The sequence below is a fragment of the Macaca mulatta genome, chromosome 16 (genome assembly GCF_049350105.2).
Source record: "Macaca mulatta isolate MMU2019108-1 chromosome 16, T2T-MMU8v2.0, whole genome shotgun sequence".
NCBI classification, from domain to species: Eukaryota; Metazoa; Chordata; class Mammalia; order Primates; family Cercopithecidae; genus Macaca; species Macaca mulatta.
This window is the reverse complement of record NC_133421.1, coordinates 52,691,083-52,707,545: the sequence shown is the minus strand read 5'-3', so window position 1 is coordinate 52,707,545 and position 16,463 is coordinate 52,691,083. Positions and strand designations below refer to the sequence as shown.

General features: G+C 45.1%; 1 protein-coding gene and 1 long non-coding RNA gene across 19 annotated transcripts in view; both read left to right on the top strand.

Annotated features, from left to right (window-relative positions):
- MSI2 (musashi RNA binding protein 2) overlaps nt 1-16,463 on the top strand; it is a 433,576-nt gene that overhangs the window by 32,909 nt on the left and 384,204 nt on the right. The window contains exon 1 of one of the 18 annotated variants that reach the window (XM_077971004.1): nt 282-388. The exons of the other annotated variants lie outside the window; for them this stretch is intronic. The gene's annotated coding sequence lies outside the window, so the exon portion shown is untranslated. Of the gene's footprint in view, nt 1-281; nt 389-16,463 lie in introns of those variants that run through there. 18 annotated transcript variants of the gene reach the window in all.
- LOC144335534 (uncharacterized) overlaps nt 7,981-16,463 on the top strand; it is a 52,080-nt gene continuing 43,597 nt past the window's right edge. Inside the window, exon 1 of the long non-coding RNA XR_013406463.1 lies at nt 7,981-9,065. This is a non-coding gene — a long non-coding RNA (uncharacterized LOC144335534). The remainder of the gene's footprint in view (nt 9,066-16,463) is intronic.

Sequence of the window (16,463 nt, the reverse complement as noted above, 5' to 3'; positions counted from 1 at the left end):
CCTCTGTCTGGGGTGGGATGTTTGGGAGAAGAGAGGTAATGTGGTAGATAGGCTTGTTCTTTGGAGACAGTTCTGGGATTGAATCCTGGCTATGTGACCTGGCCAAGTGACATAACCTCTCTGAGCCTCATGTGTGTCACCTATAAAATGAGGATAATAAAACTTGTGTGGCAGCTCTGAGAACAGATAGAACTTTCTGTAGAGCACGTAGCACAATTCCTGGCATCTATTAGGTGCTTAGTCAGTGTTGATTATGCAGCCAGCCCGGACCCAGCTGTTGTCGCTGGGACAGGGAGGAGGTAGTGCAGTTACCAAACCCTACACCATTGATTTTGCTGCTTTGGACTGAGAGGCCCCAGTGTGCTGTTTAGCCTTCTAGGCCTGAAAGGTTAGTTGTACCCTCCTGACTTTCTCTGCAGAATCTTCCCCCTAACCTCCCCGGTGTTTGCTGAACTGAGAGTTAGCCTCACAGAGTCCCCGCTTCTCCTGGGTTGGCTTCCTTTTCTCTGGCCTCTGCCTGAGAGCAGCGTGCACCGGTGACTGAGGGAGGTTGGCTGTAATCAGCACAGACCCTTGGCTCTCAGCTGAGGGTGGATCCCGGTGTCTAGATGATAGATGGTGCGGTTTGGTTTCTAATTCCTGCTTGATTTAGAGAGGTGCTGGGAGTGGGTGGTGATAGAGGGAACGGAGGCCGTGGGAAGGCTGCGAGTGTGAGCGTTTGATTACCTTCAGTGCTCTAGGCCAGGGGTTCACAACCTTGGCACTGCTGACATTTTGGGCCAGATTATTCTTTGTTGCAGGGGTGGAGTTTGGGGAAGAGGGGGTGCATTGGAGTGCACTGTATCTGTGGTAGGAGGTTTAGCAGCATCCCTGGCCTCTACCCACTAGATGCCAGTAGCAATCCCTCCCTGGTTGTGACAGCTAGCAGTTGCCATATGTCTCCTGGGGACACAGTCACCCTGAGATGAGAATCATTGGTCTAGCACTCTAGGTCCCTTCTCTATAAGAAGGGGGAATATTTGTATGTGTTCTGAGGTTCTGTTCTGTATGGATTGGAACGTGGACAATGAAATAGTCATGAAACTCAAGAGCAGGAAAGTGCCTGGAGAGATTACCTGGTCCAGGCCCCAGCCTCCCACAGGTGGCTAGCCACATGCCCTCGGTTTGATTTCCACGGCCCCTGCTGGTCTTCCCTTTTGGTTATGTGAAAGGGCAGGGAGAAGGGACGTTACCACCCAGGCCAGCATCTCTATGAAGCTTTTCAGAGTGGGAACTTCTTTTAGCAGAATGACTCTGCACTCCTGGGTTCTTGGCAGTCCTGCGTTTGGGCCTCTAGGAGTTTGGTTGCAAGCTCATGAGTTTGATCTGCTTTCTCATCCCTGGCACACACAAATTTGTCATTCAGAGGAACTGGCTTTTCTGCATGCACTGAATGGACTTTTATTTGAAATGAATTCATTTAAAAAAAAAAAGAAAAAAAGTTTTGCTTGCCAGGACTCTGCCATCCTCTCTTTTCCCTTTTATTTCTCTCTGTCGTCTGTAAGATGAGCCTGGAAGGAGCCGTCTGGTGGGATTGGTTGGCCAGGAATTTTTCTAGGCCCTGATTAAAGGTAAATTATCAGATGAAAGTTGGAGGTTGCTGCTGTGCTTGTAAAAAAGTCAGTTGTGTGCCATAAAATCCATCACAGCTCCCTTGGTGAGAAGGAGGAGGCCGTGAAACACTCAGTGATGCTCGTTCGGCTCCCAGGGATTTGGCTCCCCTCTGCTGCAGGAGTGCTGCCCGGCAGCCCGGTGCGCCCTGCTTTTGTGAGAAGCTCGCTGAATCGGATCGGTGGGAAGCTCAGAGACAGAACTGTGTGTTGCCGGCAAGTTGCCACGAAGTAGTTTTAGATGATGGACTTAGTAGAACCAGATAGCTTTATGGAGTAGAAGTGGAGCCTCTGACGTCTTGGTGACTTTTGCTTCTCTTTTGCTTAGAACCAAAGAAGGTGGTTGTCCAGCTGGAGAGGGTGTGGGTGTCGGGAGTCTGGCCTTGGAGAGGCGGTATAGCCCGTGATTGACAGCATGGATGCAGGGACCAGACTGCCCAGCCAGTTACAGAGATGGGACTGTGGGCTAGTTATTTAATCTCTCTGTGCCTCAGTTTTCTCACCTGTAACATGGGGATGAGAGTAATAGTACCTACTCTGGGATCATCTTGAGGAATTTGTGCAAGAAAAGGGCTGAGCCTAGAGCCTGGCCAGGGATAAGGAAGTTATTCTTAATTATATTATCATTGGTTATACTACACTTTTTAATTTATTTTAGTTTTTCTTTTTAGAGGCAGAGTCTCCCTCTGTCACCCAGGCTGGAGTGCAGTGGTGTGATTATAACTCACTGTACCCTCCAACTCCTGGGCTCAAGCAGTCCTCCCACCTCAGCCTCCCAAGTAGTGGCACTGCAGGCACACACCACCATGCCCATCTAATTGGTAAAATTTTTTGTAGAGATGGAGTCTTGCTATGTTGCCCAGGCGGGGGTCTCCAACTCCTAGCCCCAAGTGATCCTCCTGCCTTGGCTGCTCCAAATGTTGGGATTAAAAGTGTGAACTACTGTCCCTGGCCTGGTTATATTATTCTATAATGGATGGTTAGCCTGGCTCCAGAGGCTTTAGGAAAGTGCTTCTTAGACTTTACTATGCAGAAAAATCAGGTGGATCCATTCCTGGGCTTGTTGAAATCGGAGTCTCAGTCGTGGGGCCCAGGACTCAGTGTTTAATATCTCAGGTGGTGATATTGCAGGGAGCCCGCATATAACCTGGTGATTCCTTCAATGGCAGTGTTGGTCAGACTCTTAAAGAATGAAGAGCCCCCGTGTCATCACAAGCAGAAATGTCTTCCACCTTGGATTATCTGGGAAACAGTTCTGCCCACGCTGGGGGGGCCTGATTTGGGCCCCGCATCAGTGTCCTGGGTGTAAACCTCTGCGAGATGCCCCTGGGTGTCAGGTCCTGGCTGCACCCCATCGTTAGGACTGGGGGCAGCAGCAGATGAGGGAAGAATTGTCTCCTCTGGCTCATGGAGTGTTCCCGTTTTTCAGCTCAGCCAGCATCCCATACTCAATTCTGCCGGCGAGAGCTGTGGCCTGTTTTGCAGGTTGTGTCGTTTCAGTGGGTAACTGGTATGTGTGTGCATGCGTGCAAAAGAAAACATCAAAATGTTTGGGGAGTGTTTTAGGAAAATAGCAAGGAGCAGATTGCCAAGATTCGCTTATATGTTTCTTTTTCTTTCCTTTTCGCTGTGTACATGTGTGATCAGCATCCCGGAGCGTTCTGAAATACAGCTTTGGCTTTTCTTACCCCAACTGTTCTTCCTTACAGCAGAGAGGATACAATTCACTACCAATAATACCGAGCAATAAATAACCCAGAGAAGATGAATAGCCTTGTGTGGTGGTAAATTAAAGTTGATTTATTGCACATAATATATACAGGTGCTCCTAATGTAATTAAGCAGCGAGGCTTTTAATGTTGCAGAATCTGAAAGAAGACCCAAGAAAATTGGGTCTTAATAAGGCTTATTGAAATAACAGCTAAACATGCTGCTTAGTACCATTAGGGGATGCTGAAAGATGGATCGACTCTGCTGCTTTTTCTTATGTGTGGAGATGACACACCTGACCTGTTGTCAGCAGGTTCCGCTCTTGAATTGTTTTCTCTACAGTAGGACTGGATTGTGTTGAGCTGTCAATATATACCCTGGCCTTGTCCTGCTTGTGACCAGAAGTTTAAGTGGCTGGCTATTGAATAGGTTTTTTTTTTTTTTAGCGAAGGATGGGGGAGCTGGAACTGAAGACCCCACTGTCTATGGCCATACCACCCTCAATGTACCTGATCTTGTGTGAGGACCCCACCCTCATTCTCCCCGGGTCATTCTAACTAACCAGCCCGGGCAGGAGAGGATTTGTTCATGGAGTGAACTCACTGATTGAGCCTTTACCATGGGCAGAGTGCTGTGCTGGAGATGGGGAGTCAGGGATGGAAACAAAAGCTAGACAGTCCCCCTCCTCAGGAGGGCAAGATCTGCGTGAAAATGCAGGATCGTAGAGGAGGGGACGCATTCACCGAGAAGGTCCAGTGGATTGGGGGCTAGAGAGACCCTCGGACAGCTGCCTGGGGGAAGGGGTCTAGAGGATGGAAGGGGAGGCTGGACAGGTGGTTTAGGGGCAAGAGCAGGAAAAGTTTTGCATTCCGCTCAAGAGATAAAGACTGCCTGAAGGCAGTCTGAAATCCTGGCGGCTTAGGAGCCAGGGCAGAATCACATTTATATTTTAGGGAGAAAACTCTTGGCAGTGTTGTAGGTCATGGACTGGGGGAGACCAGGTAGCAAACAGAACAGGGCCTGGACCAGAGCAGGGGCAGAGTGAGTGTGAAAGGAGGAGGGGCGAGAGGCAAACTCTCCCATGTGCCTTAGACCTGGTGGTTCCAGTGGGGTTGCGGTGGTGGTGGAGTACCTGGAGGAAGGGGAGATTTGTGAGCAGCCAGTACTTCCATCAGAACCCCTCGGGGGTGCTTGTTAGAAATGGAGGTTGGTGGGGGGTCCCTCACCTGTGGATCTCCAGTTGCTAGGGTGCCTGGGCATCTGTGACTGAGACCAGTCCCCAGAGGATGCTGAGGCCTGGGAACTTTGGTCTCACCTGGAGAGGCGGCTCTAAGGTGCCCTTGGAGTCATTTCAAAAAGTGTTAGGAGGGAAAGGAGCCTATCTGGGGCCAGGACAGATAGAAGAGTTCGACAGCCTTTCTGTGAGTTGCTTTAGGGGCCTAAGACTTTGGTTGCTGAAGGAGGTACAAACGTACAGCGGCCCTCCGACAACCTCCGTCTCACAGGTATGCCCCACTTTAAGGAAAGCCGCTAGATGAAAGCCCTGACTCCTGCAGTAAGACATGTCAGGGAGACAGAGCTCCTCCCGGTATCAAAGGTTTCAGAAAAAGACCCCGTTTAAGTAGTAAGCTGACCTTCTGAACCAATAAATAAGATAGTGGTTTCTTTCTTTCATAGAGGTCATCTGTTGTAAATCTGAGAACTTTTGAAGAATTTACTGCATTGGCTCATTAAGGTTAAAAAAAAAAAAAAAGTCAATCGACTTGGTCAGCATTACCCAGTACCCATGGTTTTCAGAGCCACTCCTGGGTGAACTGAGAATGGTGTTTACTCCAGAGCCTGGGGCCACAGGGGAGGCTGGGGAGAGACTCAGGGCCCCTACTGTTGGAACAGCCTTCACATGACTTGTCCTGCTTCCGGCTTGGAGTATGAAACCACCAAGAGGTATGTGCAGCTTGCATTCCAGCATGGGGGGCGGGGAAGCTCCTGCACCCATGGGGCTGTCAGGTTGAGGCATGCCCTGAACTCCTGGGCACTGCGATCCTGATGTGGAGAACTTCCTGCCACCTCCGCATCCTCCTCACACTGCAACAGCACTTGGCTAGTACTTGATTATTTACAGAATTAGAAAAGGCTCAAGTATCTGATCATAATTTTTTCCTGGATATATAGCACATCCTCTGAATATATAATCAGTGCTTTTTGAAAAAATTTTTTTATTTCTTATTTTTTTAAATTTTGAGATGGAGTTTCACTCTTTTTGCCCAGGCTGGAGTGCAATGGCACAATCTCGGCTCACCACAATCTCCGCCTCCTGGGTTCAAGCGATTCTTCTGCCTCAGCTTCCCGAGTAGCTGGGATTACAGGCGTGCACCACCACACCCAGCTAATTTTGTATTTATAGTAGAGATGGGGTTTCTCCATGTTGGTCAGGCTGGTCTCGAACTCCTGACCTTAGGTGATCTGCCCGCCTCAACCTCCCAAAATGCTGGAATTACAGGCATGAGCCACTGTGCCCAGCCTGTATTTTTTTTTTTTTTTTTTTTAAGGAATATGGGATGTTAGATGTTGTAGACAGGCAATACATGTTTACTTTTTCTGAGGCTTCTTCAGGGAAACTGAAAAAAGTTCCTGTGTCACCACCGAGTATGTGTGCGCGTCTCTGTGGTGCTGTCTCTCCAGGGTAGTGTGGGATTTAGAGGAGAGGAGCTGGAGGGGACCCTGCAGATGTCCCTGTGTTCCAGAGACCGACTTGTTTATTTCTGACAGAATGAATCTTGGACACGGGAGGATCTGGCTCTGACCAGCCACAAAATGGATATTTGTTTGACCTTCTTATTCCAGTGAGTGGGAAGAGATCCGGTGCCTCCTTTATCATAAATCTTGCCTTGTTGTTTGCTCCGGTATAGCACTTCATCTGGGTGCTGTTTGAGCATCTGGCTTTCATTTTTAAGTGCTGGCAGGTGCAGGGACAGGCATATCTCAGGGGGCCGTGGCAGATGAACGAGATGTGGCAAAAGCTGGCGTGGCACTGATGGGGGTGAGTTTCATGGGAGAAGAAGGAGTTGAGCTTGTTCTTAGGCAACTCTTTGCCCTCCTGCTAATGTTTCCAAGTATACCACGGAAGGATCAACTCCAAGGGGCTAACTGAAGCTGGGGAAGGTGAAGAAGTGAGTCTTAGTTGTCTAGAACTTGATTGGTAACATCTCAGGGTACTGCCAGCTGCTGGACCGATGTGGTTCTCCTCCTTTCCTGCCTCTCACCCCTTCAAGACGAGTTGTCTTGTCTCTGAGCCATCCTACAACAGCCACAAGTCAGTCGATCCTGTCTTTGTGCTCCCAAAGGACTTGGCGACTTGGCTAACAAGGAGACATTTGTTAGTTCATTTCCTCATCCATTATTCATGCAGCGAGAGGTAATTAGCATTTAGTAATGTGGTTTCTAGGGTAGTTGAGTTGGGTTCATTCATTGAGCAAACATTTGTTGATCCCCTGCTCTGGGTTGGGTGCAGGCCAGGGGGCTAGGGTTACAGAGATGAGGAAAGGGTCTCGTTTGCCTTTGAGTGTGCGTCTGTTTGGGGAGGCAGGTGATCAGCAGGCGAAGGATGCTAAAGGTGTTACAGGACCACCAAGCAGGGAGTCGTTTCTAGGGAGAGCCAGGGAAGGCTTCGTAGAGGAAGTGGCATTTGGCTTGGGCTTTGAAGAGTGAACAGGAAAGAACTGGAATGGGGAGAATGTGCCCACCCTCCAGGGCAAACTGGGTCCTGGCGTTTGGCTTCCGACGATGGATGGTCATGTGTCTTTCTGCGCGGCGCTCCCCACTTCTTTCCCCAAGCCTCTATCACACAGGAGAATTAATACGCCTCCTGCCCAGCATCTGGTGGCCCTGCTGCCCTGCTTGCTTGGGGAGACGGCTGACAGTTGGCAAGGAGGGGAGCTAGAAGGGTGCTGGTGAGTCATCAGGCTCCCCATGGCTAAAAAGAGAGCATGCTTCAAAGCCCAGAGCATATCAAAGATGGGTTGTGTCACACCCACTGAGCGTTTTACACAAATAAGAACCCAGTTTCTGACTCTGCAGCAAAAAGTTGGTCAGTTTTGGGGGGATTGTTATTATAATTTTTTATACAAGTGGGGTAGGTTGAGAAATATTATTCATGGAAATAGGCTAAGTTGAAATAGGCTCTATCTGTTAAGGAATAGACTTAATACTAATAGGCATTAAGGTGGTGGGTGTGCCGTGTATCTCTCTTCTTTAAACTACGTTTTTCTTTGTTCTAGCCAATGTTTTATTGCTGATATGAATCACTGAGGGGCTTGGAGGGAGAAAGGAAAGGGTTTCTGTATAAACAGCTGTCTTGCTGATTCAATCTACAAAGTGGATTTTATAGCTAAAGTATTTGTTCTTGCTTTAAAATGCCAAAACAGCACCGTCATTTCCTCAGCGAAAAGAAGGGTCTTTGAGAATATGGTGCTTTCTGCTCCCATCACAAATCTTTGCTTGGGGGAGAGGAGGAAGGAATTCCATAGAACTTTTCTTTGAACCGGTCTTTCTAAAAGAATCTCATGCTCAGAGGAGAAGAATTTTCTTTACAAAGTTTGAGTTACCAGTTCATGCAGCCTTCCTTTTTTTTTTTTTTTTTTGCCTTACTACATGTGCTGGTTTAAAAAATAATAATTCTCTCTGGTCATCACAGCTGACTACCTGCTTAATGTTTGCATGTAGATATTTCATTTTCTTTTTTTATGCAAGATTTCATCGTTGCATGATCTGAGGTAGTTGGTTGCCCTGAGATTATTAATAAATTGAGATAGTTAATGGTGTGTGACTCAGAACATACATTTAAAAACAAGTTGAAATAGAAATAGGTCTTTTACAAAATTAATTTTTTGTTAGGCTCCTCTCTTGAGCCTTTTTGTTTGAAGCCGGCTGGCTTTGTAGTGTTCATATATGGCCGATTGCAATTAACATAAATTACTTTTAAATACCAGTTAGTTGCTGTGGAGAGAGGCCAGGGTGGTGGCTGCTTATGGAGGGTTAAGAGGCTTGGTCATTGTCTGGGTTTTTAGCTCACTGTAGATCAGATTCTGTTCCCTTGGGAGGCCAGAAGATCATGTCAAATATTGCTTTCTTTGATGATAGGGAGAAGGATTAAGTCTTTGCCCGTAGTACCAGTACTTACCAAGGAAGAATAAATAATCATAAAATGTTTGCATATTTAAAAACAAATGATATTAAAATGCAATATATATCTTGGATTGGATCCTGGAACAGAAAAAAGACATCAGTAAAAAAATTGATGAAATCCAAATAAAACGTGTAGTTTAGTTAATAGTATTGAATATTGAATCAGTGTTAATTTCTTAGTTTGATCAATGCATCATGGTTATGTAAGAGATGAACATTAGGGAAAGCTGAATGAAGGGTATGGGGGACTCTAAGCTATTTTTGCATTTCTTCTGTCATTCAAAAATTATTTTGAAATATTAAGGGTTTTTTGTTGTTGTTGTTTTTTGAGACGGAGTCTCACTTTGTCGCCCAGGCGCAATCTCAGCTCACTGTAAGCTCCACCTCCTGAGTTCACGCCATTCTTCTGCCTCAGCTGGGACTACAGGCATGTGCCACCACGCCTGGATAATTTTTGTATTTTTAGTAGAGATGGCGTTCGTTTCACCATCTTGACCAGACTGGTCTTGAACTCCTGACCTCGTGATCCACCTGCCGTGGCCTCCCAGAGTGCTGGGATTACAGGCATGAGCCACCACACCAGGCCCAGTTTTTTTTTTTTTTTTAAGTATATTTGTAATATTGTTTTTGGCTTGGTTGAGATTATACAGGCACACCTTGGAGATATTGCAGGTTCAGTTCCAGACCATTGCAATAAAGTGAATATTGCAATAAAGCTAGTTAGACGATTTTTTATGTCTTAGTGCATATAAATATTATGTTTACACTATACTGTAGTCAATATTAAGTGTGCAATACATTATGCCTAAAAAACAATGTGCATGCCTCAATTAAAAAATAGATTTGCTAAAACAAAATGCTGACGAAAATCTGAGCCTTTTGCAAGTCATAATCTTTTTGCTGGTGGAGGGTCTTGCCTCGATTTTGATGGCTGCTGACTGATGAGTGTGGTGGTTGCAGAAGGTTGGGGTGGTTGTGGCAATTTCTTTAAAATAAGACAACGATGAAGTTTGCTACATCAATTGACTCTTCCTTTCACAAAATATTACTCTGTAGCATGCGATGCTGTTTGATAGCATTTTACCCACGGTAGAACTTCTTTCAAGATTGAAGTCAGTCCTCTCAAACCCTGCAGCTGCTTTTTCACCTAATTTTAGGTAATATTCTTAATCCTTTGTTATCTTCCCAACAACATGCACATCTTCACCAGGAGTAGATTCTGTCTCAAGAAATGACTTTCTTTGCTCATCCATAAGAAGCAACTCTTCATCATTCAAGTTTTATTATGAGATTGCCGCAATTCAGTCACATCTTAGGCTTTACTTCTAGTTCCCTTGCTCTTTGCACCACATCTGCAGTTATTTCCTGCACTGAAATCTTGAACCCTTCAAAATCATGCATGAGGATTGGAATCAACTTCTTGTAAACTTCTGTTAATGCTGATTTTTTTTTCTTTTTTTTTTTTTTTTACTTTTCTCCATAAGTCACAATTTTTTTAATGGCATCTAGAGTGGTGAATCCTTTCCAGAAGGGCTTCCATTTAGTATGTCCAGATTTATCAGAGGAATCACTCACTATCTGTGACAGGTATAGCCTTAAAAAATGTGTTTCTTAAATTAATTGAAATTACTGCTGATCCATTGTTGCAGAATGGTTGATGGTTAGAAGGCATGAAAACATTAATCTTGTGTATCTACGTCAGAGCTGTTGGGTGACCAGGTATGTTGTCAGCGAGCTGTAATGTTTGAAAGGAATCTTTTTTTCTCAGCAGTAGGTCTCAACAGTGGGCTTAAAATATTCAGTAAACCGTGCTATAAAGAGATGTGCTATCTGCCTGGGGTGGTGGCTTGCACCTGTAATCCCAGCACTTTGGGAGGCCAAGGTGGGAGTTTGAGACCAGCCTGGCCAACATGGTGAAACCACTGGTATGGTGGCACATACCTGTAATCCCAGCTACTCGGGAATCTGAGGCAGGAGAATTGCCTGAGCCTGGGAGGTGGAGGCTGCAGTGAGCTGAGATGCACCACTGCATTCTGGCCTGGGTGACAGAGCAAGACTCTGTCTCAAAAAAAAAAAAAAAGAAAAAGAAAAAGAAAAAAGGGATGTGCTATCATCCAGGCTTCATTGTTCAAATTTATAGAGCACAGGCAGAGTAGACTTAGCATAATTCTTAAGGACCCTAGGAATTTCAGAGTGGTAAATGAGGATGGACTTCAACTTAAAGTCATCAGCTGCATTAGCCCCTGACAAGACAGTCAGCGTGTCCTTTAAAGCTTTGAAGCCAGCCACTGGCTTCTCCTCTCTAGCTATCAAAGTCCTAGATGCCATTTTCTTCCAATAAAAGACTTTTGTGTACATGAGAATTGAATGTAGCCACCGTCATCAGTGATCTCGGCTAGATCTTCTGGATAACTTGCTGTGTAGCTTCTACATCAGCACTTGCTGTATTACTTTGCACTTTTATGTCAAACAAATGGCTTCTTTCCTTAAATCTCATGAACCAACTTCTGCTGCTTCCAGTTTTTCTTCTGCACCTCTCAGCCTTCATAGAATTGAAGAGAGCTCGGCTAGGGTCTTGCTCTGGGTTAGGCTTTGGCTTAAGGGAATGTTGTGGTTGGTTTGATCTTCTATCCAGATGACTAAAACTTTCTCCATATCAGCAATAAGGCTGTCTTGGTTTTTTATCGTTCATGTGTTCACTGGAGTAGCACTTTTAATTTCCTTCAAGAACTTTTCCTTTGCATTAACATCTTGGCTGTATGGTGTAAGAGGCCTGGCTTTTAGCCCGTCTCAGCTTTTGAAATGCCTTCCTCACTAAGCTTAAGCCTTCCCAGCTTTTGATTTAAAGTGAGAGACACGTAACTCCTCCTTTCACTTGAACACATAGAGGCCATTGTAGGGTTATTAATTGGGCTAATTTCAATATTGTGTTTACAGGCCTGAGGGGAGGGGAAGAGGTGAGGGGGAAGGGCCGGTCAGTGGAGCAGTCAGAACACACACAACATTTATTGATTAAGTTTGCCATCTTATATGGGTACAGTTTGTGGGACCCCAAAACAGTTACGTCAGAGATCATAGATCACCATTACAGATATAATAATAATGATGAAAAAGTTTGAAATACTTGGAAATGTGACACAGAAACATGAAGTTAGCACACGTGGTTGGAAAAATGATGCTGATGGACTTACTCAACTCTACAATTAGTAAAGAACACAATATTAGCACAGCACAGTAAAGCAAGGCACAATGAAATGAGTGTGCCTGCCTTTGGTTTATGGGCATTCATAGTGGTATACCTCTAGGGAGGGCAGATTATTTCATTGCTACCTTGGGGACTGGGAAACTAAGGCCTGTGGGGATGCAGGGAGACTCTGGTTCCTGGCTTGTCGCTTCCTTCACTCTGTTCATCCCTGCCCTTCTCCACACAGCACCATGGCCCCACGCACAGCTTTCCCACCCATATACCCTTCTGAAACCGGTATCCAGCTGATCTCTCCTAACTCCATTGGCACTCCTTGCCTGAGATGGGCAGATGACCTTTGGTGACGTGCTGTCATTCTTCTCTAAGGACCAGGCAGTGGGATTTTTTTAATGCTGTCTTGTTCACTGTCATTCAGGTGTCTTAACTTTTACCTTAGCAGCCAGATTGGAAGCTTCCTGAGGGTCAGAATTTTCATCTTGCTTGCTTTCTTTTAAAATCCATTTTAAAAATGTTCCCAATTACATAAATGACGCATGTGTTTAATAAATAAATATTAGAGAATTTATAGCATCAAAAGTAAAGGTTTCCCTAGGACTGCCTCCTTGCTACCACCATTAATGAATTAGAGTATATTTCTCTATATTTTTTCTGTTTATACTACAAACATGATTTACAAATGTGAGATCCTATTAAACATACCATTTTGTACTTTCCACTGGGAATGCCTCATTGTCAAAGGAAATGCTGAGTGCCACCTTTAAGATGATGTATTTGTGGGTGTATTAGTCCGTTTTCACGCTGCTGATAAAGACATACTTGAGACTGGGTGAGTTATAAAGAAAAAGAGGTTTAATGGACTCAGTTCCACGTGGCTGGGGGAGCCTCACAATCATGGTGGAAGGCAAAAGGCATGTCTTACATGGTGGCAGACAAGAGAGAATGCAAGTCAAGCAAAAGGGGTTTCCCCTTATAAAACCATCAGATCTCGTGAGACTTACTACCACAAGAACAGTACGGGGGAAACTGCCCCTGCGATTCAATTATTTTCCACTGGGTCCCTCCCACAACATGTGGGAATTCTGAGAGCTACAATTCAAGATGAGATTTGGGTGGGGACATAGCCAAACCATATCAGTGAGGCAGGGGACAGAGCATATCTCTCACTTGTTGGGTTCTAGGAAGTCTCTGTAAGCTCCTGTTTCTTCTCTGGGAGAGGCGAGGCTGTGAGGCGTTCTCAGTCACGGAGACCTTCCTTATGTAATGAAACATCCTGGAAGCCTTATCGGTGTTGTTACAACCCCAATTAGTGATGTGGTGTGGATACAGAGATTTTTCTAGAATAAATCTTGCTTTGTGGTATGGATGGATTCATTTCCCTTTGATTTTGTGTCTCCTTGATAGAAGTTTGACTTGACTCGAGGGAAAAAGGTGGTAATAAGTACTGAGAGCCCTTAACAAGTAGATTTCTTTAGAGAGGATGCGAGGTCCCAGAAGGACAGTGATGGTGCTGAGAGGAGAGGAGTATAACCTGAGTTTTGCTGAGTTTTCCTTCCTCACATATAAAGTATTGCATACATACAGAAACACGTGAGATCTCTGTGTAAATAGGAGTACTCACATAGTCACCATCTGGCTTAGAAGGAGAATATTACCAATACCTTTGATACCCCTGGGTGTTTCTTCCCAGTTTTACCTGCCTGCCTTCTTACCACGTTTGGGTTTGCCTGCTTTTCACCCTTGTATTAGAATACTTTTTTCCATTCATGTGATGTTTGTGGCATTCATTCATGTTGATGCAGGCAACTGCAGCTCATTTGTTTTCATTGCTGTAGTATGTTCATTGAATGAATGGGCCATCCCTTGTCTTTTCTCCTTTTAAGGGACATTTGAATTGCTGAGTTTAATTTTTGGCTAGCTCACACAGTGCTGCAGCGAGTATTCTTTTTTTTTTTTCACTGTGAATATTCTTGTATATATCTTCTGGTGTTTATACATGAGTTTACCAGAATGTGTATCTAGGAGTGGAATTGTTGAGTCGCAGGGTATCTACAACTTCAGGTTGACTAGAAGGTGCGTTGCAAAGATCCCCTTCTTTCTGCACTTGCACCTTTTGTGATATGTTGTAGTTTCCATTGCTCTGCATCTTCATAGACAGTTGGTATTATCAGACTTAAAACATTTTTGCCAATCTTGTGGAATCTCGTTGTGGTTTTAACTAGCATTTCCCTAATCACTAGTGAGGTTGAACTTCATGCTTATTATTGATGGACTGCTGATTGATGCATGATAGTTTTACATACTTTTGGGGTACATACGATATTTTGATATATGTGTACAGTCTGTAATGATCAAATCAGGGTCATCGAGACATCTGTCACCTCAAACATTTTTCTTTGTGTTGAGGACATTTCAATTCTTCTAGCTATTTTGAAATACCTTTATTTATTTGTTTTTGAGATGGGGTCTTGCTTTGTTGCCCGGGCTGGACTCGAATTCCTGGACTCAGTAGGGCCTCCCACTTTAGCCTTCCGAGTAGCTGGGATAACAGGTGTGTGCCACAGGTGTGCCCGGCCTAGCTATTTTGAAATGTACAATAAATTAGTATTAACTGTAGTCACTTGACTATTCTATCGAACACTAAGACCTATTCCTTCTTCCCAAGTGTATTTTTGTTCTTACTAATTTTTTAGGGAAAGGAATCCAGGCACACTTAAACACATTTATTAAGTGACACAAATGGCTGCTTTGGTAGGACATGTTCTCCCCAGTGCTGTTTTCTTGTCTAGGGATGGAATCAGACAAATCTTTTCACTTGTTGTGAGAATTTTGGGAGTGTCTATTAGCTTGCAGCACTTTTCTTGGATTCTGTGTATGACATTTTGAGAACCCAGCTGATGCCTGGTTCTGTTGAAACCCCTGAATGACAGCAAGTGGGCCACATCCTCTTTTGAGGGGAGCATTTTGTTACTTTTCATGTAAATAGGCAAATAAATGGGACTTCCGGCAGGATTACTGGGTGTTTGGTGGCAGCAGATCCTGGGCAAGGGAGTGGCTTTGGGGAGGAGTTGGGGAACAGCCCCAGGCAAACATCAACACCCAAGGTAGAAACCCCAAGGTAGAAACTGGCCGAGTGAGGAGGAGAGAGGGAAATAGCCAGACACTTTTCGTTGGGAGGGATGAGGGAAAAGGGACCACCAGACTCCAGCTGGTGATCAGAGGCCAGAGCGGGGTTGGGCAGGACTGCTGGAGCACAGGAGTCCCTGTCGGGTGTTCACAGGGAAGTCCCCAAATCTCAATGAGGGACCCATTGGCCAGGGAGGGCTCTGCTGTGGCTGTAGCTTTGGTGGGGGCGGTCTGTTTTACTACATGTTCAGCTGAGTGCTTTCATGTGAAAATAGACCTTTGATGTTCTGGAAAATCTGCTTTAACACTTGGGGGAGAGAAGCTGCCTATGGAAGGGAAAAAAAAGTTCTGTTAAGAAAGAATGGAATTGCACAGCTCGACATATGCTGGGTCGGTTGTTCTAGTAACCCCACAAGAAGAATCGCAGGACCAAACACAGGCTTTCATTCCCAAGTGAGAAAGCATGTTTAGAAATGCAGTGTGAAGGGGGAAAAATATCAGAGGCTAACATTGTGTTTCTGTTGTGAATACGACTATATAAATACTACCTGTGCTTCTGGACAAGGTCCAGGAGGGGACAGGGAAAAATAATAGTTGATTTCATTTGTGTGGTGGGATAGTGGGTGTTTTTAAAAATTCTTGTATTATTATTATTGTACGAGAAAAAATCTACTCAAATAAGCCTGGCCTCAGTGGTCTGTTATTTTGTTACATCACTCGGAATACCTGTCAACACATTTATTTATTGAGTTCCTAATATGGTGGGCCCTTTGAGGAAGAAGACACTAGTCCCTGCCTCCAAGAAACTTACAAACTGTTATGGGATGCTAGACAGTAAATACCCAGGTTGTAAATAATAATTCAGTAGAGTAATGGGCCGTCATACAAGGTGTCATGCGGTTAATTGTCAAAGGAAGTAGATAACAGTACAGGCTTTTCTTGGGGTCTTTCAGGAGGACTTCTCAGAAGAGGTGGTCCTGAGAGAGTCCCTCAAGCATAGGAGGACCTGAATTACTAGAGCTGGGAGGGAAGAGAGTCTTGGAAGGAAGGAGCAGGGAGGGAGAGCTTTATCCAAAGGGGAAGGCCCAGAAAAATAGCTGGGAGCCATATTAAGAGCACATTGACGGCTGTGCACGGTGGTTTACGCCTGTAATCCCAGCACTTCGGGAGACCGAGGCGGGTGGATCATGAAGTCAGGAGATTGAGCCTATCCTGGCCAACATAGTAAAATCCCATCTTTACTAAAAATACAAAAAATTAGCTGGGTGTGGTGGCACGTGCCTGTAGTCCCAGTTACTTGGGAGGTTGAGGCAGGAGAATCGAACCCAGGAGGCGGAGGTTGCAGTGAGCCGAGATTGCGCCACTGCTTTCCAGCCTGGGTGACAAAGTGAGACTCTGTCCCTGCCCCGCCCCCCAAAAAAGAAACCCATTGACTATCAGGATAACGAGTAATTTTTTATTTTTTATTTTTTATTTTTCCTTTTGAGACGGAGTCTCACTCTGTCTCCCAGGCTGGAGTGCAGTCGTATGAGCTTGGCTCACTGCAACCTCCACCTCCTGGGTTCAAGCGATTTTCCTGCCTCAGCCTCCTG